General features: G+C 37.1%; 1 long non-coding RNA gene across 1 annotated transcript in view; it reads left to right on the top strand.

Moving 5' to 3' along the window:
- Positions 1–25,599, top strand: part of LOC149749924 (uncharacterized) — a 121,018-nt gene that overhangs the window by 72,424 nt on the left and 22,995 nt on the right. The window contains exon 5 of the long non-coding RNA XR_016392875.1: positions 6,424–22,792. This is a non-coding gene — a long non-coding RNA (uncharacterized LOC149749924). The remainder of the gene's footprint in view (positions 1–6,423; positions 22,793–25,599) is intronic.

The following is a 25,599-nucleotide window of genomic DNA, read 5'->3' as shown; positions in this document are numbered from 1 at the left end:
TCAGGATCTGTTTTCTTTTTTTTTTTTTTAACATCTTTATTGGAGCATAATTGCTTTACAATGGTGTGTTAGTTTCCGCTTTACAACAAAATGAATCAGTTATATATATACATATGTTCCCATATCTCTTCCCTCTTGCGTCTCCCTCCCTCCCACCCTCCCTGTCCCACCACTCCAGGAGGTCACAAAGCACCGAGCTGATCTCCCTGTGCTATGCGGCTGCTTCCCACTAGCTATCTACCTTACGTTTGGTAGTGTATATATGTCCATGCCCCTCTCTCAGTTTGTCACAGCTTACCCTTCCCCCTCCCCATATCCTCAAGTCCATTCTCTAGTAGGTCTGTGTCTTTATTCCTGTCTTACCCCTAGGTTCTTCATGACATTTTTTTTTTCTTAAATTCCATATATATGTGTTAGCATACAGTATTTGTCTCTCTCTTTCTGACTGACTTCACTCTGTATGACAGACTCTAGGTCTATCCACCTCATTACAAATAGCTCAATTTTGTTTCTTTTTATGGCTGAGTAATATTCCATTGTATATATGTGCCACATCTTCTTTATCCATTCATCCGATGATGGACACTTAGGTTGTTTCCATCTCCGGGCTATTGTAAATAGAGCTGCAATGAACATTTTGGTATGTGACTCTTTTTGAATTATGGTTTTCTCAGGGTATATGCCCAGTAGTGGGATTGCTGGGTCATATGGTAGTTCTATTTGTAGTTTTTTAAGGAACCTCCATACTGTTCTCCACAGTGGCTGTATCAATTTACATTCCCACTAACAGTGCAAGAGGGTTCCCTTTTCTCCACACCCTCTCCAGGTAATCTAGAAAATTATTGTTTCTAGATTTTTTGATGATGGCCATTCTGACCGGTGTGAGATGATATCTCATTGTAGTTTTGATTTGCATTTCTCTAATGATTAGTGATGTTGAGCATTCTTTCATGTGTTTGTTGGCAGTCTGTATATCTTCTTTGGAGAAATGTCTATTTAGGTCTTCTGCCCATTTTTGGATTGGGTTGTTTGTTTTTTTGTTATTGAGCTGCATGAGCTGCTTATAAATTTTGGAGATGAATTCTTTGTCAGTTGCTTCATTTGCAAATGTTTTCTCCCATTCTGAGGGTTGTCTTTTGGTCTTGTTTATGGTTTCCTTTGCTGTGCAAAAGCTTTTAAGTTTCATTAGGTCCCATTTGGTTGTTTTTATTTCCATTTCTCTAGGAGGTGGGTCAAAAAGGATCTTGCTGTGATTTATGTCATGGAGTGTTCTGCCTATATTTTCCTCTAAGAGTTTTATAGTGTCTGGTCTTACATTTAGGTCTTTAATCCATTTTGAGTTTATTTTTGTGTATGGTGTTAAGGAGTGCTCTAATTTCATTCTTTTACGTGTAGCTGTTCAGTTTTCCCAGCAGCACTTATTGAAGAGGCTGTCTTTTCTCCATTGTATATTCTCACCTCCTTTATCAAAGATAAGGTGACCATATGTGGGTGGGTTTATCTCCGGGCTTTCTGTCCTGTTCCATTGATCTAGATTCCTGTTTTTGTGCCAGTACCATACTGTCTTGATTACTGTAGCTTTGTAGTATAGTCTGAAGGAAAATATTTTTGTTGTTTTTCTCTTAGTGATTATGAGCCCTCTTAACTCAAATACACTTGAATTTATACTTTTTGATCGAAATTATCATTACTTTTGGATCACCCCAGGTAGAAGTTCCAATGATATTGTCCAAGTTAATTTATCTTATAGAAAATTTAGGATGGCTGCCCATTTCTGGTGTAGTGAATTTTCCAGTTCCTAACAGAATATCACCCACAGAGACTTGGCTGCTCCTTTCAACAAATGAAAGGGAACACACTAATTTCTTAGCTCATCCCAGGATACAAGACAGCACCATGAATCAAAGATCAGAGTTTTGCTTGATTCAGCCACCAAATGCCACTTTCTTCTCAGTGTCATCTAGCGATGACACTTGGATCTCTGCTCATCCTGACTCTAGCCAAGAGATAATTGCTTGGACTGAAGCCTAGGCATGCAGTACACATTGGCTTCCTGTTGGGAACCACACTCAGAGAGAGAGAGTGTGTGTCAACCTTCGGTTCTTACGTAGCTTTTTCAAAGAATTCTTGACATCGATGATTCCTCCTTGCAATTTTTGGAATACTAAGACTATATAACAATTTATTAGGAGCCTCTTTAGCGACACCTAAAGACTGTGGGAAAGATGAAAAGAATGCACACAAAGGACAGGTGGACTTGCTGGGGCTCAGCGTGCTGTTTGCTCTGTTTGTATGTCATTTACTGCTGCTGGCAATTTTAAGAATATATTCTTCATTGGATATCTGAAATAAAATACGTTTGTCTCAACTTACCCTAATTCAGGCTTTGAAAAAGTTTATCTTACTTTGGAAAAATAGTTTAAGCAAAGCACTTGAGGGAAAACGGGTTAGAGAAAATGTCTCCAAAAACTCAATGTCTTCATTAGTAGAAGTTACAGCTACCCCACTCATCTTTTAGATACTGAAATCTGACCTAACAAAATGAAAAATAAATAATCTAATTAAATATCAGGGAACTCCAGTGGTTATTAAGTATAAATACAATTAATGAATACAAAAGGACTTTCATAGTACATTATATTTTACAATTATTTATAATAGAAATAAAATAAAGATAATAAAAACCTTGGAAACTTTATTAATTGTAAGAGTTTATAGTGCTTGCAGTTACTGTGTTTTGTTTTGTTTTATTTTCCTCAGAAAACAGGTTGAAACCTCTGAAACCTCTAATTTATTTTATGAACTGCCAAATTTTGCAAAAGAGTCTAGGAACTCATCATGATTTGCCCCCTTCCAGAAATTCGTGTATTCCTCAGAAATCAATTCTACTTAAAACTTTCTGATTAATTCAATCATTTCTGAGTGTTCTGGGAAATAATTTATTTAATAATCTCTGCTTTGGAAAAGATATTTGGAAAAATGAAAAAAGAAAGAATCATTAATAGAGTATGAAATAGGTTTGTTAGTTGACTCCAAGGAGGGTGGGGATTAGACTGTGGACGCAGAGTTTATAAGAGAAGAGGAAGAAATATGGAAGCAGTCATTATAAATACAGGAGGAAATCACATCTGTTAGAACTCATGGCCTGTGGCTATTCTGGACCACAGTTAGGAAAATGGTAAAGTAGATCTAGGTGGTAGACCAGGCGTATGACCCAAAGTAAATCCGTTGAACTGTGTGTGCCTAGACTCTTGAGCCTCAAAACATTCTCGTTCCTATTGGAAAAAAAAAAACACTATTATTTTCTGAAACCACACACACACACACACACTCTACAGTGCTCGTACACTGGGCATCTTTGCATTATTAGGAATTGATGGTAGGAAGAGCATCATAGCTCGACAGAGTGGAGAAGTGTTTGTGAGAAGTGTTTGTGATAGAAAGGATTTTCGTACTTTAGAAGGCAAGTGTGATCACAGAATTCTTAAATCATGGCAAAGAACTCATTTCTTTTTGCCCTGTCAGACATTTGGTATTTCAAAAATGAACAGCTCTTACATTTTTGCAGTTACAGCAAGGCCTTCTCATGACTGCCATGTCCTGGCTGCTGACCTTTGCTCCAGTGTCATCTGGTGTCACTTTCCACCTTGCTCGTCTCACTGCAGCTACTCTGTTCTTATTTTAGTTCTGTGCTCCGATCTCTTTTCCAACACCTAGCCTCACACTTTCCCCCAGAGGAAGAATCTTTCTCTTTCTTTCTTTCCCTTTCTTTCCTTCCTTTCCTTTCTTTAACCTGAATGCCTTCCTATCAGCCTTTCTGTCTTCCTTTCTCTTTTCTTTTTCTTTATTCTATCTCTCAGCTCCTTTTGTAATTAGTCCCTTCTCATGTTTCTGTCCTGCCTGACATGTTTCTTACTTGGAGATACTTTTCCTGTGCACCTCATCTAAGATGGGTTCCCCCGTCTTACCCTCAGCTGTTAACTGCCTCAATATCCCATTTTCACTTAAGAAGTAAGAATTTTTTATTCTGCACTTCTTTGATATTGATATTTACATCTATCAGAATAATTTAACTCTGGGACATGAATTCTTATGACTGTCTGAAAACATTCTGAGGGTGTATACCAAAGAGTTTCTGTTTTTCAAAACTGTTCATAAATCATTTTAATAAGTAAAACGAAGACTCTTAGAGCTACACATTTTCATTCATTCCAATTTCCATAGAATCAATCGAACAAATATTTTTTTCTCTGCAGAGAGATCAAGATGGTTTTCCTCCCAGATACTTTAGTTTTCTATTCTTAGATTTGTATGTATATATCTTTGAGTGTGTATGTGTGTGTGTATATATATATACATATATATATATGTAAAAACTGTATTTGCTCCCACTCAAATGTGGAAAGAATAAAATATGATGCTTTATTCCTCCATAAGTGTACTTCAGAAAAACTTAAACTTCCTAAGGGAATGTAATTCATTATGAGGTGAATACTCAGTGAAGTCATAGTTCACACTTACTATCAAGGTTATTCATCCCATCTCAAAGGGTGTTCCATCGTTTCCTTCCCAATGCAGGCCCGCTCTAGGTGCACGGGGATACCTACCTGTGCCCAGAGATTTGACAAAGGGGCCTATGGTCTGCATGTTCTTCTCTTCCTGACTTATAATAAATTCTAGATTACCATAAGTGATCTTAACTAGACTCTGAGTCATGGTTTCACATCTTGCTCTACCTGCTGCTGAAGTAGCTTAAAGCTGGTATAACTCATGGTCTTTTCAGAGTACAGTGGTTCCCTTTCTGCAGTAACTTGGCTCCATCTTGATTTTCTTTGCTTCAGATGCTCTGAGAGCATCTGAAATGCCTGCTTTCCAGGTCCTGGCATAGACTCTTCATGTCAAGGCATCCATCCCATGGCTACCTATTCCCTTACCATGGTGGTCTCAGCCTCCCCAGGAAGTTTAGCTCTCAATCCTCAGCAATTCCACTGGGGGTGTACCAGGCCTTCTAGATCCCTCTCCAATCCTGTGCAGACCTGACAGTATCTCATGTCTACTCTCTTCTTAAACATATCAAGCCACTCTCTTTCCTTAGCTATAAACAACAGCTAGCAAATCCTTTTCAGAGGGAAGAACTTTCAGGGTACTTAGCAAGTGAAGAGGCATCACCATGCAATTTAAAAAGCAGACCTTCAAAGCAAAATAATTTTCTAGGTACCTCTCTTGCAAGAAGAGGTTTTTTTAAAAGTTATATATAAATGACTGAGACCACTAACTAAAATACACATCTAATTAATATATATTTTTTAATCCAACACTGCCTTCTACCTTGTTAGGTACAAGATCCCTTGGAATTTTGAGATTCTGATATTGTTGTTGACATAGGGTATTAGATAAGTTTTTTCTAATAGGAAAAAAAATAAGTCAGCATTGAGACTTGAAGCTGAATCGTGACTGTGTTATTCTGTGCTGAACTTGCTCTATTTTTACCTGAGGTAACAAACTTCATGGCCAAGCCTTCATGGTAGAATGGGCACAAAGAAAGAAATTGGCTTACCAGTAAGAAGAGGTACTAGGAAAGTGTTTTAAATTTTGACATCTGGTATCATATATTATGTTTAGTTTGGACAGAGTAGTCTTTTCTTATTCACTATGACTGGCCTCACCGGTCAATTAATGACAGAAATAATTTAAAGAGGGGAGTCATTTAAAAATGTTTGATATAGATGTACTATTTTAACTGTCATTCACTTTACAATAATTTGAAGCAGGGCTACATTTACTGTTATTTGGTTTTTGTTTTTGTTTTATTTTGTATCTTAACATGAATTTACTTATCTTGTATAAACTGTATTTATAATGCATTGTCTTTTATTTCCATGTTGTTTGTCTTTTTTAAGTGAAATGAGAACGTAAATGTATTTGTAAAATGATCCAAGACTATAATCCTCATAGATTTTATATTCCTCTGCCTAATTTTTTAAATTTATGTTTTTCTATACATAATTCAAGACTTTGTTTGTAACCTGCTTAAGTATTTTGAAACCATTAAGCACAGACTTCAAAAGAACTGCTCTTTCCATGCTCATATTCCATTAGGTTATATAAATAACAAAGAAGTAATAAAAAGGACACCTGGGGGAAACAAATTGAGAAAAAGCACAAATTATTCTTGATAAACATGCAGCTTATGTGGTGGTGGCAGAAATGGGAGAGTATTAGACCATAATTTAGTATCCTGGTGCAGTCCTTGGTTGATGAACATAAGTTTTAAGTCTTGCAAAGAAAATTGGTATTCTTAGTTAACCCAATAGGTTAGTTAAATTGAGACCAGTTAAAAGGGCTTCTCCCATGTTTACACACATTTTATATAATCATATCAATCATGCATGTATTTTGTATTTCTTTGCTTTTGTCTTTTAGCTTGGTTGAATTCAGTAGCCTTCTGGAGCCCCTTCTCCTGGACACCTACTCAACTATGTGTTGGGAAGACCAAGGCGAATAAGGACTGGACTCTGAATGCAGTGAGGGTCTAAAAGGGAGATAACAAACACTCATCCATGTTTTATGTAGTAAATCCCACCAAGCACAAAAACTAAAAGTACATCGTTTCACATATTAAAAATAGGCCCCTATGTCACTTATTCTTATGCCAGTTTTTCTTCAGTATTTTATGTAAAATTTTACTTGATAATTTAGATCAAGTTTTAAAGATGTAAAAATATCTGGATAAAAGTATGTGCCCTTATCACTAATTGTCAGTCTACATCAGCTACTATTTATTTTAAAGTACTTCATTCCAGTGTGAGGAGGGTTACATTTAAATATTTCTCAGTCTCCTGAGATTTCTGATTCATATATGTAGCTCTGAAATACTGTGAGCAGGGTGCCATTCAATGCTTTTATGGAGTTTTTTTTTTTTTTTTTTTTGCTGCTCGTGAACTGCTATGTGCCAGATGCCCCATTCATAACATCTCTTAACTCTGATAATGAGTAGATGTCATTATTTTGCCTTCCAGCACTTCTGATCAATATCAGGCTAATATTATTTTCTCTCTGATTTTCCTTTATATTTTCAAAATTTATAGCAAACACAAAATGAAGTAATTATTTAATGTTTAACACAGTACAGTTTTTTTTTTGACTGCCCTCTAAGCCCTTGCAACTAGGATCGACTTTATTACAAGTTTAAAAAATTATGAAAATATTTTAGCATAAATATTTATTTAGTGGTACCCTTAACAGTGAATTTATGAGTTTTTTAGGCCACTTTTCAAACTCATTTTAGTTTCAATTAAGATTTGGTGGAATATTTTTTAAACTCATATAAGAAAATATAAGACCTAAAAAGGAAATGTAAGTCACATTCTTTAGAATTATCTTTCTGTTTATACCCAGTATTTCTTAGTTATCGGAATAAAATTGTGAGCCCAGTGCCTGACACATATTTGGCACTCAGAAAAGTGTATTAAATGAATGCATTCAAACTGAAATAACGTAACTGCTTAGTTAAGGCTTCTCTTGTTTTAGGTGTTTTTTTACAAGATTCTTTTCATTTTAAAAGAGATAATAGAGACTTTAGAAACTGAAAGGTAATGTTAATAGGAATCATAGCAATTATCTCGTCTATCTTCTCCAATTTTCAGATGGAGCTGACAAAGAAATTAAGTGATTTAACCAATGGCAAGTTAAATAGACTTCAAACTTTCAGATGTATTATTAAGCCATGTAGTTAATTTGGTTCAAAGTTTTGATTTAACCAACATGTATTAAGTATGTGTAATGATGAAGGCACTCTAATGAGCGCCAAGCTTAAAAAAAAAAAAGAAACACGAAATTCCTACCCAAAGTTTGTAAACTACGGACTAGTATTTGGGAACCACTGAAATTTGATTCTTAGGCTCAGGACTGGAGTCTGGGCGGGCGATACTGATTTGAGAGTCATTAGTATACACTTGTAATTGAACGGATGCAGTGAATGAGATCACACAAGAAGAGGAAATAAAACGAAAGAAAGAGTAGAACTAGTGGATTCCTGGTGAAGACGTATTTATAAGATGATACAAAGAGAATCAAGGGGGAAAAGAGACATATAAAAGGAGTGAGAATCAGATGATAAATAGTTCCTTGAAAATCAAGGGACAAAGAGAACCAGGTAGTAAATGATGGGAGGTTTCTTGTACCTTGCAGAAAACTCAATTATGATGAAGACTTAAAAGACACTATTAAAATCAGACATTCAGCATCACTGGGGATTCTTGCAAAAGTGCTTTGCTACAAAGGGAGTAACATATGAGCCACAATGAAGATTGCAAATTCTTGGAAAGAAGGAAAGAGGAGGAAAGAAATAATACAAATAAAAGACCAGCATTTTCCAGAATGAGTTCTGCTATCTTCACAGGTTTTAGTAGCTATTACTTGAAAAATATAAAGGAGAGCGTTGGGGTAGAGAGTTCGCTTGTGAGATATCTTGAGGAAATAATTTAAAAAGTTAATTTTGCTGCAGGACTTCAGAAAATTTATTTGGCAAATGGGAATGGAGAATATCCAAAAGAGGGTATATTTGGTCATCTATTTTCTTTAAAAAAAAAAAACAGTTTTTGGGATTACTATTCTATATTAGTCACTTGGGAAATTTTGCTTTGGAATAAAAAGAAAAAGCCAAGATATTTAACACTAATAGAAAAAGAAAGAAGAGAAAGAAACAACAGGAATTCAAAAAAAATTCTCCAGCTTTATTAAGATATAATTGACATATAACATTGTGTAAGTTTAAGGTATACAATATGTTGATATGATACATTTATATATTGCAAAATGATCACTACCATAGTACTAGCTGACACCTCCATCATGTCACGTAACTACCATTTCTTTTTTGTGGTGAGAACATTTAAGGTCTACTCTTAGCAACTTTCAAGTATATTAAACAGTTTTATTAGCTAAAATCACCGTAACGTAATTAGACCCAGAGAACTTATTCATCTTAAAACTGGAAGTTTGTACTCTTTGGCTGACATCTCCTGATTACCCCCAACCCCCTGCCTCTAGTAACCACCATTCTAGTCTCTGTTTCTATGAATTTGACTTCTTAAAAATTCCACATATAAGTGATATCCTACAGTATTTGTCTTTCTCCAACTTACTTCAGTTAGCATCGCGCCCTCAAAGTCCACCCATGTGATAGGTTGAAAGAAACCTTGTCTGTGTTGAGGTGTGAATCCCTTCTACTCCAGGATAAGTTTGATTAGATTTGAAAGCCCAAATATTGGAATTTCAATATGTTTAAAGGTTCAGTGCAAATAAAGACCTTCTGAAGTCAAGTGTACACTCAGATAGTGACAGAGCCATGCAACAGAATTTCTATTCATTTGTGTTTTCTTCACAAAGACATCCAGGAAAGATGCATCAAAGGGGAAACCTAGCAGAAAATCTTAAACCAAAATAATTGGTAAGGTTGATTAAGAGAGGAGAAAGCACGAAGCAAAGAAACTTAGTAAGTACTTTTTTCCAGCTTTATTTCAATATAAATGATATATAACATTGGGTATATTTAAGGTGTACAACATGTTGATTTGATACACGTATATATTGCAAAGTAATTACTACCATAACATTAGCTAATACCTGAATCATGTAGCATAATTTCCATTTATATTTTGTGGTGAGAATATTTAAGATATACTCTCTTAGCAACTTTCAAGTGTATAATACAGTATTATTAACGTAAATTACTATACTGTACATTAGATTCCCCAGAACTTATTTATCTTATAACTAGAAGTTTATAACCTTTGACCAACATATCACTTCTCTGCCACCTCCCAGCTCCTGGTAACCACCCTTTCTTTCTCTGTTTCTACAAGTTTTATGAATTTTGGGTTTTGTTTGTTTGGTTTTTTTAGATTCCATATGTAAATGAGATCATACAATATTTGTCTTTCAGTGTCAGGCTTATTTCATTTAGCATAGAGCCCTCAAGCTCTATCCATGTTGTCACAAATGGCAAGGTGTCTTTCTCATGGCTGAATAATATGTACATATGTATATACACCCCCCACCTCATCTTTATTCATTCATCTGCTGAGGAACACTTAGGTTGTTTCCATATCTTGGTTATTGTGAATAATGCTGCAATGAACATGAGAGTGCAGATATCTCTCCCAAGATCCTGTTCTCATTTCCTTTGTATATATACCCAGAAATGGGATTGCTGGATCATGTAGTAGTTTTATTTTTAATGTTTTGAGGAACCCTCTTAGTTTTCCATAGTGGCTGCACCAAGTTACACTCTCACCAATGGTGCAGGAGAGTTCCTTTTCTCTACATCTTCGCCAACACTTGTTGTTTCTCGTCTTTCTGATAATAGTCATTTTGACAGGTATGAGATGGTATCTCATTGTGGTTTTGCATTTTTCCGGTGATTACTGATGTTGAGGACTTTTTCATGTACCTGTTTGACTGTCTTCTTTGAAAAAAATAAAGAAGATTGAAATCATATCAAAAGCCTTTTCGTACCACAGTTGCATAAAACTAAAAGTTTTCCTAGTTTCCTAGTTTCTCCTAGTTTACCAGGAGAAAACTGAAAAATTAACCAATATGTGGAGATTAAACAGCATGCTACTGAACAACCAGTGGGTCAAGGAAGAAATCAAAAGAGAAATCAAAACCATTTCTTGAGACAAATAAAAATGAAAATACAATATACCAAAACTTATGGAATGCATCTAAAGCAGTTCTAAGAGGGAAGTTTTTAGTGATAAATACCTACATGAAGAAAAAAGAAAGATCTCAAATCAACAACCTAATTTTACAACTCAAAGAACTAGAAAAAGAAGAACAAACTATGACCAAAGTTAGTGGGAGGAAAGAAATAAAGATCAGTGCAGAAATGAATGAATGAGAGACTAAAAAGAAAATAGAAAAGATCCCTGAAACTTGAGTTTTTTTGAAAAGATAAACAAAACACACAGACCTTTAGCTAGACTTATCAAGAAAATAAAAGAGGATTCAAATACACAAAATTATAAATGAAAGAGGGTACATTACACCTAGATACCACACAAATGGAAAGGAATATGGGAAACTACTATGAACAATTATGCACCAACAAATGGACAAACTAGAAGAGATGAACACATTCTTAGTAAGTACTTCTACTGGTCTTACATTCCTGCTCATTTTCTGGCATTCCAAAATCTTATTTGAAATTTTGGACATAAACATTCTTAGAAGAATCCACTGGTTAACAAAGAACATTTTGTTTCATACTTAAAATTTTCTTTTCAATTCATAACTGGTTTTCTGTATGTGAGACATATTGTTTTCTTATATCAAGTGAATGCTGTCGGGAGTGATCTTCCATCACTTGTTCCTGTTTCTGGAACACGGCTTGCTCTGTGGCTTGGCATTTTGGAGCTGTCCCTTTTAGACAAGTCTTGAATAAACCATCTTCTCACATAATTTGGCAGAAGCAAAATGGCATCCTCATGTAAAATGTCACCTGCTCTAGACTGGCATTATTCTTGAGATTATAAGTATTCGAATAATGCTCTAAGATTCCTCTCTGTTTATCTCAGAAATATTACTCCCTGATGGTTTCTAAGAGGATAGATTTGGTTATTTTATTAGGTCAAACTTTAATCCTTGATAGAGAGCAAAATATTTTAAAAACGGAGCCTAGGACAGATAAAGTTTGATTTAGTAATTAAACATGAGAGCTGGAAAGGAAAATAGAGTTCATTGAATTCAGTGATTAGTGAGATGACTCTAGAAGAATTTCTGTTTCAGTACCATTGTGGAGAAAGAAGGTAAGCTAAATTAGGGTTTTTGGTTCCTTGGTTTTCTCCCCTCATAGCATTTCTTTGGGTTTCTTTTTACATTGTGTTTTTCTTTAGTAGATTAACATTTTATTTTAAAACAATAATTTAATATAAATATTTCATATTGAAAAGTTGGAAAATTAGTTTTTAAGGGATTAAATGATTTTCCCAAGTCATAACTCTACTAAAAGATACAATGGGAACTAGGAACATGGTTTCTTGTGTTTTAGTGCTTTTTGATTTTTATTTCATGTTTTTGTTCTATTAAAGATCTAAGAACCCAATTGGAATTCCATAATAGGACATGATGGCTTAAAAAAAAAATAGAAAGAATGAAAGAAAAGAGTTATAAAGAGAATTAAAATCATCAATAATTATTCTTGCCTACTGCATTTTTCCTTCAAATAATTATTTCTTCACCTGTTTATATTCTTCATACTGTATGTGATAAAGAATTTAAATAATAAAATAAAAATTTCCCCAAAATGTATTCATCTCGATCAGGGTTTCTCAACCTCAGCACTAAAATTTTGGAGTGACACATTTTTTTGTTGTTTGCTGTCCTATGCATTGTATAATGTTTAGCAGCATCCTTGGCCTCAACCCACCAGATACATGGAGATATGACAGTCTTTTACTCAGTCATGATAATCAGAAATGTCTCAGAGAATGCCAGATATCCACCAGAGACAATACTACCCCTGGTTGAGAACGATTGATCTAAATAATGTACAGTCTAGATCCAAACTGAGACACCAAACTGAAGATAATCTTACCATATGTTAGCTATTGTGAGTAGACATTTGTTCCAAGATTTTAAGCAGTCCATTGTGATATTTTAGAAATTCTAAGGAAAACAGTCGTGGCTGTAAGAAGTGAGGCAGGTGTGGGAGTCAAGCCTTAATGCAAGCAGGTGAAGTGGGCTGCATGAGTGTTGACTATGTGCTTGGTGGGTGTGGAGAGTCCACAAAAATATTTAATATTCTAATTTAATTGAACTCAGTTCTTGTTAACTTTTTGTATTATGTGACCCTACATGTAATAGGCCAAAAGAGTTAAATATTTGTCTTTGATGGCTGGACAAGGCAGTCAGACTCTAGAGTAGAGTATGGTGATGGTGATGGGGATTTTAAGCTTGCCACTTTGATGTCCAGATGTGTCTTAGAATGAAAGACGGAAAAAGTCATGAAGAAAGGGCTATCTTGAGGACTAGCTTTCCCTAGTTACAATAAAAGGGAATTATTTTTTGTTTTTTTGTTGTTTTTTTTTACTTTGTATTAGTGAACAGCTATTAATCCCAGTGTGGAATTGTTCCTCTATCACCCACATAGTTCTCTTGAGTCTCTCAGCCACAGTGTCTGATCACTTCCTGGTGTAAAGCATGACTCAGCTTTGCCCAACTAGATTACTTTCATGCTATTTTCTGTACTTGTTCTATGGTCATTGGCATAGAGGTAACTATTACTTTAGCATTTTGACCTGTAATGATTTTATAAAGTAGCTGGGACAGTGATTATCTTACCTGTCAATGCAAAGAGCCTAGCCACAACAGGAGAGAACTAAGCCACCAAGCAAAAAGATACAAAGGCAAACAGACCCTGAACGATAAAGCACCTCAAGACTTCTTTAATCACCTGGATCCAGCTGTATCTGAAGCTCAGGTTGCCCCTTGGACATCCAGCTACATGAGTCAACAAAGTAACCTTTTTTTTTTTTTTTGCTTCATCTAGTTTGTGTTAGGTTTCCATCACTTACAATTGAAAGAGGTCTGCTGAGTATGGAGAATATTCCCATTGAGCAAATGTGAGCAAGGAATTGCAAATGCATAGAAATAAAATGACAGCTATACAGATGAAAGACTAACACGAAACAACAAGAAAAGCCCCTTGAACTTTAATGCAGGAATAATGAACAAATAAAGAGTATGTGTGAGCTATCTCACAAAAACCTGTTCTTCAAGGAGAAGCAAGGCATCAGAGAAAAATGACCTCATAACAGATTGAAATAGAGACGATAATGGAGGAGGAAAATGTCCAGAATCAAACCAGAGAGTGTGTCCTTCTATTCACATACTGTTTGCAAATTCTAATGATGGAGGACCAGTAATTGAGTTCACCTGTGTAAGAACTGTATAATTCATTTATTCAGCCAACATTTACAAATTATCAACCAAGAGGGAAGGATTCCAAGTTGTTAAACACCAAGTCTCTGAACTTCAGTCTTTATCCAAGATGTAAGTCCAGGGAGGGGAAAAAAAATTCAAGAAACCATGAATAGTATAAAAGCTATTGTAGGCAAGTGCAGAGTGAGACAGACAATTCACTCTATTACTTATGGCTTCTTCAATTGTAAGTGACAGAAAAAGGAATTCAAACTAGCTTAAGTAGGAAAAAAAATTTGCATGAGGTTGCATTCAGGTTTGAACTCCTGAGTCCATGCACAGCTGGTCTCCTGGTTTGAACTCCTGAGTGCATGCACAGCTGGACTCAGGAGTTCAAACCATGGCACCTGAATTCTATCTCCTTCTCTACCTCTTAATTTTGTTTGCTTCTGAGTTGTCTTTCCACATTGTTGCAAAGAAGACAATTAGCAGATCTGGGTTAATGTCATTAGAGGTCATGACTCCAAAGGTAAAGTTACCTCTTTTCCTCACATGACATTTATTGACTCTGCTTTAGTCTTAGGCCCATTTCTGGAGCAATCTCTGTATCTAAGAGGATGTGCCTCAGCCTTGTCCATGTACCACTTCTGCAGCTGGGTGCTGGGACCATGATACTGACAGACCCACCAAGATAAGGTGAAGTGAGAGTTACTGAAAGGAAAAGAAGCTATGTAGTCAGTATCATTTATGATGATGATGGTTATGATGATAACCTTCATCATCATTATTCTAGACGACATTCAGTCTCCTAACACATCCTGGGTGGGACCTAGAAGTTGTCATGTCACATCTGAGCTAACTATTAAAGAGTAAGTATTTGTATGACTACTGTTGGTTAGGGTGAAAAACAAGAGGATACATTAGTGTAGAGGATTCAGTGTAATTATGCAGGCATGCTTTAGCAAAATTCGCTAATGTCCAAATATACACAAATTGTCATCTACCATTTATTGAGTACTGATTATGTGCCAGGCATTTGCTAAGTAAGCTCTTTAATTTGATCATCTCATTTAATTCTCCCAAATTTTACAAGGTAAGTATTACTCTCTTTCTCAAATTGCAAATAATGCTCAGTGAGGTGAAATAATTTACTTAATTAGCAAGTGGTAGAGTTTGGATTGAGACACAGGAAGTGTGAAACAAGAGCTTGGATATTTAATATGACTTTGTACTTAGGGGGACCATACATCTCAGTTTATGCCTCTTGTCCTGATACAATTATTAATTGCATCCCCTTCTACTTCAAAACATGTTCAGATTTTGACAATAAATTATATAACATGAACACTGCCTCCTTCATGGATATGTTTGAGCTCCCTTGTATTTTATATTCTTGTCTTTCATTCAGAATGATTTTAATAATCTTTTGTTTTAGGAGAAGAGCTTCATATTTACAAAGAAGGTGCAAAGATAGTACAGAGAGTTCTGATATCCCCACACCCACTTTCCCTTATTATTAGCACCTTATATTAATTTGTCACAATTAATGACAATATTGATACATTATTATTAACTAAAGTTCATACTTTATTCATATTTCCTTAGTTTTCACTTAGTGTATTTTTTCTGTTACAGGATCCCATCCAGGATATCACATTATGTTTAGTCATCATGTCTCCTTAGGCTCCTCTTAACTGTGACAGTTTCTCAGGCTTTCCTTGTTTTTGATGACATTGGCCCTTTTGCGAAGTACTGGCCAGGTGTTTTGTAGAATGTCTCCCAACTGGGATTTCTCTGATGTTTTCCTCACAATTATAATGGGGTTATGGGTTTGGGGGAGGAGATCACAGAGGTAAAGTGCCAATTTTATCACATAACATCAAGGGTATATACTATCAATGTGGCTTATCATTGTTGATATTAACCTTGATCACCTGGCTGAGGTAGTGTTTGACGTGTTTCTCCATTGTAAAGTTACTCTTGTAAAATGGTTGTTAACCTTTTCAAGTTATGTTTATACAGAGAACATGCACACATTTTAAGTGTGTGAATCCATGACTTTTGACAGATATATTTACCCATGTAACCACTATCCCTTTCAAGATGTAGAACATTTCTGTCAGCCTTCTAAAGTTGTTTTAACTTGTCTTAATTTAATCTTTTGATTTCATAGAGTCCCTAAAGAATCCTTTCAGTTATGATTGAGTCAGAAGTGCCCCAACTCTTAGCAGACATATCACAATTTTGAGCTGCTCTCGAAATAAATAACCAGATTCTTAACTATGTTTGACTCTATCAGGTTACCTTTTATAGACTGGCCATCTCTCCATATATCTTTCCTGACTGGAATAACTAGGTAATGCAGACTTACCATCCCATGGACTTGAAACCTTGTCCTATAGGTAAGAACACCAGGATGAACAAGCCTCAGAAAGGGAGACTTAACGAAAAATCACAAGGAACCAATCTTTATAACTGCTAAAGTGTGACAGGATGTGAAGAAGGCTGACATGACTGTGACAAATCTGGCTTAGAGAAGACTATTGTGGATAATATCATGGGATACCACCGCATTTTATATTCAGAGATTTCTAAGAGTGGACCTGAAGTAGGAGCAAGACAGGTATGGTCTTAACATCCTAAGTAAGACATTATCAGTATTCGAAAGAGGTTTCTAAAGCACTTTTATCAATTCCTTTTTTAAAGTATTAATTATAATATTAATCACTGTTGGATTTATAGGGAAATAATGTTTTACAAGAAGCAACATAAATATAAGTGTAAAAGTTCATGAGGCGGCATCATGCAAGTTATTTTATCAAAACTTATATAAAAGTCATGGCATATAATTAGAGCTGAAAGAAATGTTAAATCTCAGAGAGCCACAAAAAAAAAAAAACTCTTCCGTTTATAGATAATAAAAATGGATGAGTTGAAAAATTTGCCCAGATAATTGGATCTTAACCTTATATATAAACTTTATTGTGGTATAGTTTACATAAACAAAAGTATATGCATATTAAATATATGATTGATGAGCTTATAAAATATAAACTAAGCATAAAACTTTATATACTAAAAACCACCACAAATTAGATATATAACATTTTCATCACCCTGGAAAGGTACCTTATACCCCTGTTTACTCAATCCATCCCCTATTCTCAGACCCAGGCTGATCTGCTCTCACTACATATTAACTTTGACTTTTCTAGAATTTCATATAAAAGATGTCATATTGCATACACTGTCTTTTGTCTTTCTTCCTTTACTTCCTATAACATTTTTGAGATATATCTGTTTAGTGTATAGTAGTTGTTCCCTTTTATAGCTGAGTAGTATTCCATTGTATGGATATACCACTTGTATTTATCCTTTTGATGGGCATTTGTGTTGTTTCCATTTTATAGTTATTTTGAATAACACCACTATAAACATTTATACAGAAATACCTGTGGATTGTTCTTTCCTTGGGTAGAAGTGGAAATGTTGGGTTGAATGGTAAGTGTATGTTTACCTTTATGAGAGACTGAGAAAGACTTTTCTAAAGTGGTTGCACCATTTTGCATTCTGACCAGCAGTGTATAAAAGTACTAGTTCTGCTGTATCCTTTCTAACACTCACAATGGTCAGCCTTTTTCATTTTAACCTTTGTAATAGGTAGTGGGATCTCATTTTGGTTTTAATTTGCTTATCCCTGAAAACTAATGGTGCTGAACATCTCTTCATGTGCCTACTGCCTTTTGTGTATCTTCTTTAGTGAACATATATTTTTTCTGTGTGTGTGTGTAGTATATAACCTTCCTTATGTACAAGTTCTTTGTAAAATATATGTTTTGTGAAATTTTCACCATTTCTGCTTCCTTCTCCCCTATTTTCTGAACGAGTCTCTGTAAGATTGACATTTTTCCTTAGATTGTTGATCACATTCACCAAGGAATGCCATCTGGACCTAGAATTTTCTTTGTGGGAATGATTTTTTATAGTTACTTTGTTTATCTTATTCAAACAGCTTTGTTGAGATGAATTTTACTTATAAAATCCACTAATTTCAAGGATACAATTTAGTCATTTTTAGTAACTACCAAATTATACAACCATCAACATGAATCAGTTTTAGAATATTTTTATTACCCTAATAAGATCTCTCATGCCCATTTCCAGTTTATCGCCATTCCCACCACCAGCCCCAGGCACGGGAAGGTTTTTCACTGTAAAGGAAATGTAACAAACATAAAGTTTTTAGATTTTTTTCTTTCTTTTTGAGTCAATTTTGGTAAGTTGTGCCTTTCAATGAATTTGTCCATTTCACTTAGTTATCAATTTTTTGATATAAAATTTTCATGACATTTCCTTATTTTCCTTTCCATGAGTCTAGGGTCTAGAGTGATGGTTTTTCTTTTTATATTGGTCATTTCTCTCTTCTTTCTTTTTTTCTTAATCTGTCCAGCTTAGACATTTTCAGTTTTACTGGTCTTTACAAGGAACAGCTTTTGGTATTATTGGGTTTTATCTCTTTTTGCTCTTTTCTATTTTATTGATTTATACTTTTTATTCTTTCTTTTTACTTTGAGTTTAATTTATTTTACTCTTTTAGTTTCGAATGCGAAGTTTAGATGATTGAATTAAATGTATATTTTCTTTTCTACTATATGGCTTTAAGCTATAAATCTCTCCCTAAGAACTGCTTTAGATAGAGTCAACAGATTTTGACAGGCTGTTATTGTTATCAGTCATTAAAGATATATTCTAATTTATCTGGATTTTTTTTTTTTTTTTTTTTTTTTTTTTTTGCGGTACACGGGCCTCTCACTGTTGTGGCCTCTCCCGTTGCGGAGCACAGGCTCCGGACGCGCAGGCTCAGGGGCCATGGCTCATGGGTCTAGCCACTCCGTGGCATGTGGGATCTTCCTGGACCGGGGCACGAACCCGTGTCCCCTGCATTGGCAGGTGGACTCTCAACCACCGCGCCGCCAGGGAAGCCCCTACCTGGATTTTTAAAAAAATTGTGCGTTAAGTGTGTTTAAATATCAAATATTAGGGGATTTTCTAGATATTTTGTTATTGATTTTCAAGTTAATACCGTTGTTATCAGAATGAGTTCAATAATTTTAAGTGTACTGAAACTTGTTTATGGAACAATATATGGTCTATCTTGAACAATGTTCAAGTTTGTCTTCTGCAGTGTGCAACTGCTGTTACACAGATGCAGTGAATTTCAAACAATGTATTTTTCAGCCCTACACATTCCATTTATTTTTATATTTTTCACTTCTCTCCTCATTGGGTTCATGTTGCCCTCAAATTCTTGAACATATTTACACTAGCTGTTTATATTTATTTCCTATTGCTGTGACACAACTACCACACATTTAGTGACTTAAAACAATACTCATTTATCTCACAGATCTTTAGGTACTCTAGTATGGGCGGCTTGGCTGGGATCTCTCCTGAGGCTCTTTTACAGAACTGAAGTCAGAGTGTCAGCCAGGCTGAGCTGTTATCTGGAAGCTCTGGGAAAAATCCGTGTCCAAGGTTATTTAGCTTGTCAGTAGAATTCAGTTACTTACAACTGTAGGGACGACGTCCTTGTCTTCTCTTGCCGTTATCCAGGGGCCAGACAGCTGCTAGGGCCACTCTCAGACCCTTCCAGATGGCTCCTTCCCTCTCAGCAATAGAGAACCTCCTTCATGTTGAATCCTTCTCACACTTAGGATCTCTCTGACATACTCTTTTGTGACCAGCCAAAGAAAAGTCTTATTTTAAGGACTTACGTGATTAGGTTAGGCTCACCTGGAGAATCTCTCTCAAAGCCAACCGATTAATAACCTCAACTACACCTGCAAAATCCCATTCACTATATACTTATGGGGGCTCTTTTAGAATTCTGTCACACTGGTTTTTTTTGTATTTGTGCTGATTCTAAAATCTGTCATTTCTAGATCTGTTTTTATTGACTAGTTTTTCCTCCTGCCTTTTCACATGCCTTATAATTTTTATTGGATTCTGTACAGTGTAAAAATAATGTGGTTGTGTCTTCATTTCACTGTCTTCCTTTAAAAAGCATTGAATCTTGTTTTAGCAGATGTTAGGTTACTTGCAGGTCAGCTAGAACCTTTCCAGGTTGGTTTTTAAGACTTTTTCCAGTGGGTATTTAGCCCTGCTATTAAAGTCTTTCTGGGTCTCTACTAATTTGTCCGAGTCTTCAGAAAGATTTCTCCCCTCCAGAGGGTTAGCACTTCAGTGTCTCCCAGTGCTGTGTGAGCTCTGTTACAGTTCCCTAATAGTTGTTATTTTCCTAGGGTCCCATATCCTCATCCTATGTTTTCCCAGTTTAGTGTTGAGCCAAAATTCAAGGGACTACCATACATATTTCTAGCCCTCTTTCTCTGTGTACCTCCTGTCTATCTTGTACTCTTGCCTGCAAGTTGCAGCTTCCTGAGTCTCTCTGAACTCTGATCTCTGTTTTCTCAAATTAGCCCATTGACCATGCTCAGCTTGGGTCTGAAAAGTGGCACCAGGCAGGAACATTCATAGGGCTTGCCTCATTTGTTCCCCCTCCTTTGGGGAACACAGTCCTGAGCTCTTAGCTGCCCAGTGTCTTAAAAGGGTTGTTTAAGTTATTCTAATTTTCTAATGATTAGCTTTGAGAGGAAAATTCTGGGGCCAATTACTCCATAATGGCTAGAAGCAGGAGTCCTCAACTGAGATTGATTGACTGAATGAATGTCTACAAGAGCTTACCTGCTACCTTCTCCCCACAGAAATGAGACTTGATCCCACTTCTGATTTTATTTTAATGGGGTGGAGGGTTGAGGAACTGAAGAATCAAAATCATTATAGGATAGGGACTTCCCTGGTGGTGCAGTGGTTAAGAATCCACCTGCCAATGCAGGGGACACGGGTTCCATCCCTGGTCCAGGAAGATCCCACATGCCCTGGAGCAACTAAGCCCGTGCGCCACAACTACTGAGCCTGTGCTCTAGAGCCCGTGAGCCACAACTACTGAAGCCTGCACGCGTAGAGCCCGTGCTCCACAACGGAAGAAGCCACCGCAGTGAGAAGCCAGCACACTGCAATGGAGAGTAGCCCCTGCTTGCCGTAACTAGAGAAAGCCTGCACACAGCAACGAAGACCCAACACAGTCAAAAATAAATAAAATAAAAACTAATTTTTAAAATGCTGTGAATTCACAACACAATGATAAAAAATTTTTTTAATCATTGTAAGATAAATAACTTGCATGGGGAAGATACTAGTATCAACTTACGTTAAATAATTTCAAAGCAGATACGATCATGAGAAATGGGCCCACATCACAAAGAATCAAGATATGCAAAGAATATGAGTAATTACCCTAAGGAATATTGTTTGAATATTAAATGAGATGTGAATATTAAAAAATGATAGATGGTCTAAAATTCCATTTAATTCGATTAGTGGAATTAAGTATGGTAGATGGTCTCGTAAGACATTCCCCAGAGAGAACTTTCCAATAATTTAAACATTTTATGTTCAGTTGTTCACTGGACATACCCAGAACGTGATTCATCCAAGAGGAATAGTTCTGGAAACACTGCTGATAGGGATTACTGTCTAATACATAGACAGACAACAGAGTACAATAGTTAAAAGTGTTGTTGCTGAGATTAGACATGGGTATGAGCTCTGTTTCTGCACCCAAGAGCTAGGTGGCAGAGGGGTTGAAACATAGATCTTGAAGATGGTTCCTGACTTCAAATTGAGCTCTGTGCTTCCTAGCTTTATGTCCTTGGCAAGTCTCTTAAGAACACTGTACCTCAATTTCTTCATCTTGAAAAATAGGGGTGATGAATAATAATACCTGCCCTTTATGTGTTGGGGATGAGATAAATCCTTAGTTTATTATGAGGATTAAATAAATTAACATGTGTAAACCATTCAAGCAGTACCTGGGGCATAGTAAGTTCCAGATAAGTGTTAGCTATTACAATAATTTCTTGTCTAAAATTAGGATAATAATAAAAATAGTAACTCTTTCATAAATACAGGTGTCAGTGCCATTTGGAATAGTCTCTATAACAATTTCTGTCTCCACATTTACTGTGTTTCAGCAAATTTACCTAACAGATGGTGAGTGGGCAATTTTTAAAGGGGCATTTTTTAAAAGAGCGGAGAGGGAAGGAATAGAGACAGGCACATGCTATATTTGAAGTTACCTCCACGTGTATTTTATGTATGTATACCCATACAATTAAGAAGTCTTTGGATGTTTTATCTTCAAGAATAATTCAGATACTGGATTACTTGAATATCATAAACATTTAGGGTTTAACAGATTTGTTACATATAGACGTTGTATCATGGATTTAAAAGACCATACCCAGCGGGCAGCGGCGGGCGGAGCGACCGAGGGGCGGCGAGGGCTGGGCAGCGGGTGCGGGGGGGGTCCGTGCTTCCTCGCGGTGGAAGGCAGGGGTTCGCCAGAGACGCCGGGTTGCTCCGCGTTGCCAGGTTACCGAGCGCGTGCCCCGCGCCCGCTCTTCCGCCCGGGCCGCCCTCGGCGCCGCCTGAGCCGCGGTGCGGGCTGCGCGGGGCGCCGGGTCCGCGGAAGCCTAGGTCGGGGGCTGCGTGAGGGATTCTCGTCGCGCGTGGACGCTGCGCGAGCGCGCGGGGGACGTAGGGCGCCGACCTGGGGCTCCCCGGAGCTCCGGCTCCGCTCAGGGCGCCCGCTCAGGGGCCTCCGGCGCGAGGCCCCCTTTGTGGTCAAGATGGCGGCGCCCAGGCGGGCTGCGCCGAGGTGAGCTGGAGCTGGGCCCGGAGAGGGGCGAGTGTGCCACGCCCAGGACTTGGACCCCGGACTCGTCTCCCGTCTCCCGGGGAGCGGCGGGTGAGTGGGTGCGGCCGCGCGTAGGTTCCTCTCGTGGGGTGGTCAGCTCTTCGTGCGTCCGCATACTTCTGTCGTCTGATAGTCAGATCTGGGGTGGCCCAGGTTGGAGGCAGGGTGCTTGATTGGGGAAACCTGAGGGGTTTAAGGACTCTGTTGGGATCGTTTCAGACCCCAGCAAGAAGCTGAGCAAGTTTTCTCCTCTCTTCCCGGCTAAGTTTTCTCCCTTCTCTGAAGACGCCAGCTTTTCTGAATCACCTTGTTACCCGGGGGGATACAGTTGGTGGTTCTGACCGTGGAACGTAGGACCCGGCGCGGGGAAGCCTGAGCTGGTTCTAGTTACTTCGTTTGCAAAGCACTTGTCTTGTCTTTGGAATCTTTGTGTATGTAACCAACGTTGGGAAGAGCCAGCGTTTTCTCTTCCAGAACACTGCGAGGGGTAACTTTATACGTAAGAAACAAGTGGGCGTTCACATCCATCTCTTTTCCAACCACTGAGTTTTGGTTGTGTTTCCTTTCTTTAAGTTTGTCTCGTTTTGAAGTGATAACAAAACAAACAAACTAACTAACTAAACCATAGCCAATTACACAAAGTATATACTCTAGTCTCAGTCCTGCCATTAATTAGCTATGTTATCTTAAGTCATTTAATTTTTCTAGGCCTCATTTTTCTCCTGTGATGTTTTTTCTTTGAAAAAGTGTAGTTTCTAGAAGTCTCTAATCTCTGTGTCATAGTTCAACTTGGAGAAAACCTGTTCTTATCCAAACTCCATGACATTGTATTTCCAGCTCCAACTTTGGACTTTGAGTGAGTTGGGGGCAACTTTTTAAGGATATTTTCACACAGCTTTTTTAGTTAATATCAGTCTAGCTGACTTGTCATACTCAGACTTTCTCCCATATTCTTTTACCAGTGTGTTCCTTAGTCATATATATAAAGACTGTTGTGGGAAAAATGACCTCCTGGGTCAGCTTACTGCATGGTCATCGACACAGGGCAGGGAGTAAGATTCTGTGGATTTTACAGAAGCAGATACAGGTTTCATTATCCATGTCCTCTCCCCTTTCATCTTACAAAAACAGCAGGCTTTTCTTGGAGAACTGCCAGATAATGCCATCCTGCCTCCTCACGGGCCCCGGGGATGAGTCGCCCAGGGACTGAACTCCAGTAAAGCAGGTGATTGGCTCATGGGTAGGCATGTGACCTCGGCTAAGTCTATCAGACTCCTCCCCAGGACTTTTCTCTCAGAGCAAAATGGAAGAATTGTCTTTTCTCTCTGGAATTTCTAAGCTGGGGAGATATGACTCTGGGACTCCCAGTGACCATCCAGCACCAGAAGAGACTTTCTGTAAAATAAAGTCTTGCAGAGGTAAGCAGGGCTGAGCGATGGAGAGAGAGCTGGAACCCTGCTGATACTCTGGAATTTCCAGATCCAGCTGTATCTGAATATGGCTGCATCCCTGAATTTCTAGTACTTGTTTGTTGAGGTTGTTGTTGTTGTTTGGTTTTTGTTTTGAAATTTCCTTGGACTATTTTGAATTTGTTTTCAGCCATGTGCATTTGAAAGCATCATAGCTAAAAGAGCTAATTTCCTACATTAGTGTCAGGTTTGCTGACTGGCATTCCTTAAGTGAAAAATCATATCCGCTATTTTCTTTAAATAAAATCCTTCTAGCTCAGGTTTGAGATATTCAAAACTCTGCCTCCTACCCCCCTCTTTTCCAACATTTACTATATCACCTTGAAGCATTTGTGACCACATCTTTCCCATCTAGACGCAGTTGAGAGAGAGAGCAAAGACTTCTGATATAAACTGCAACCTATACGCCTCCTACCTGGAAGCTTTAGAACATACTTGATTCTTGTCATTAAAGCAGATCTTTTGTTGTTGTCTCCGGGGCACAGAAGCATTTTCATGGCATAATGGAGTACAAAGTACATTAAGCCTAACTCTACTTCTCACCCTCTTTTACTTTAAATAGGCAGAAAAGAACAATCTCAAACACATTTTCCCAACAAATAAAATACATATACGATTATGTGTAGAAGACATTTATGCAACATATAGTTAGACTGATTAATTAATGGACCTTTCGCCAATTGGCACAGTAAATATATATGTTCAATGTGCTTAATTAAAAAGAAGACAATAACATATTTTTACAGGTTAATTATCTGAGCAGAGTATTGTGCCAGCACACTTGATACTACAGTATTTCATGTTTGACAAGTAACCTTCTTTCAATTATATTTACTGCTAAATGTTTCCTGGATCAAGCTATTAAATTATAAGGTCAAAAGTAAAATGATATGAAATTACAATGATAAAGGGACACATATCCCACTTTATGAGAATAGAAGTTGTAATTTCTTTTCAATACTACTAGTAGTGACCACAGTACTAATTTGAGCCCTTACTATGAGCCACTGTGCCCATATACATTTAGTTCTTACAGTAGTTCTGCAAAGGGCATATAATAATCCACACTGTAACGCTGAAGAAAGTGATTCTCATAGCTGAAAGTCACATAGCTGGTGAGTGGCAAAGTCTAGATTCAAACTTAGAGTCCTCTGACAATGCCCAGGTTGTTGACCACTATGTACACTGCTCAATTGTTGCACCAATAAAGAAGTGCTTGAAATAATTATAGATTTGCCTACCCTGAAACTGCAGTGATTTAAAGACATCAAAGTTGCCAGTTGCTTAAGCACATCTACTTACAGTAAGAAATTACATTTTATTTCATTTCTAAAACAAGATTAATTCTGCAGGCCCATCGAAACTTGAGCACACAAATCCTACCTCCAA

Source organism: Delphinapterus leucas, chromosome 3 (assembly GCF_059928025.1).
Source record: "Delphinapterus leucas isolate spDelLeu-1000000601 "Yukka" chromosome 3, BTC_Dleu_Yukka2, whole genome shotgun sequence".
Lineage (NCBI taxonomy): Eukaryota > Metazoa > Chordata > Mammalia > Artiodactyla > Monodontidae > Delphinapterus > Delphinapterus leucas.
The sequence above is the reverse complement of the archived record's forward strand: the minus strand, read 5'-3'. Positions and strand labels throughout refer to the sequence as shown.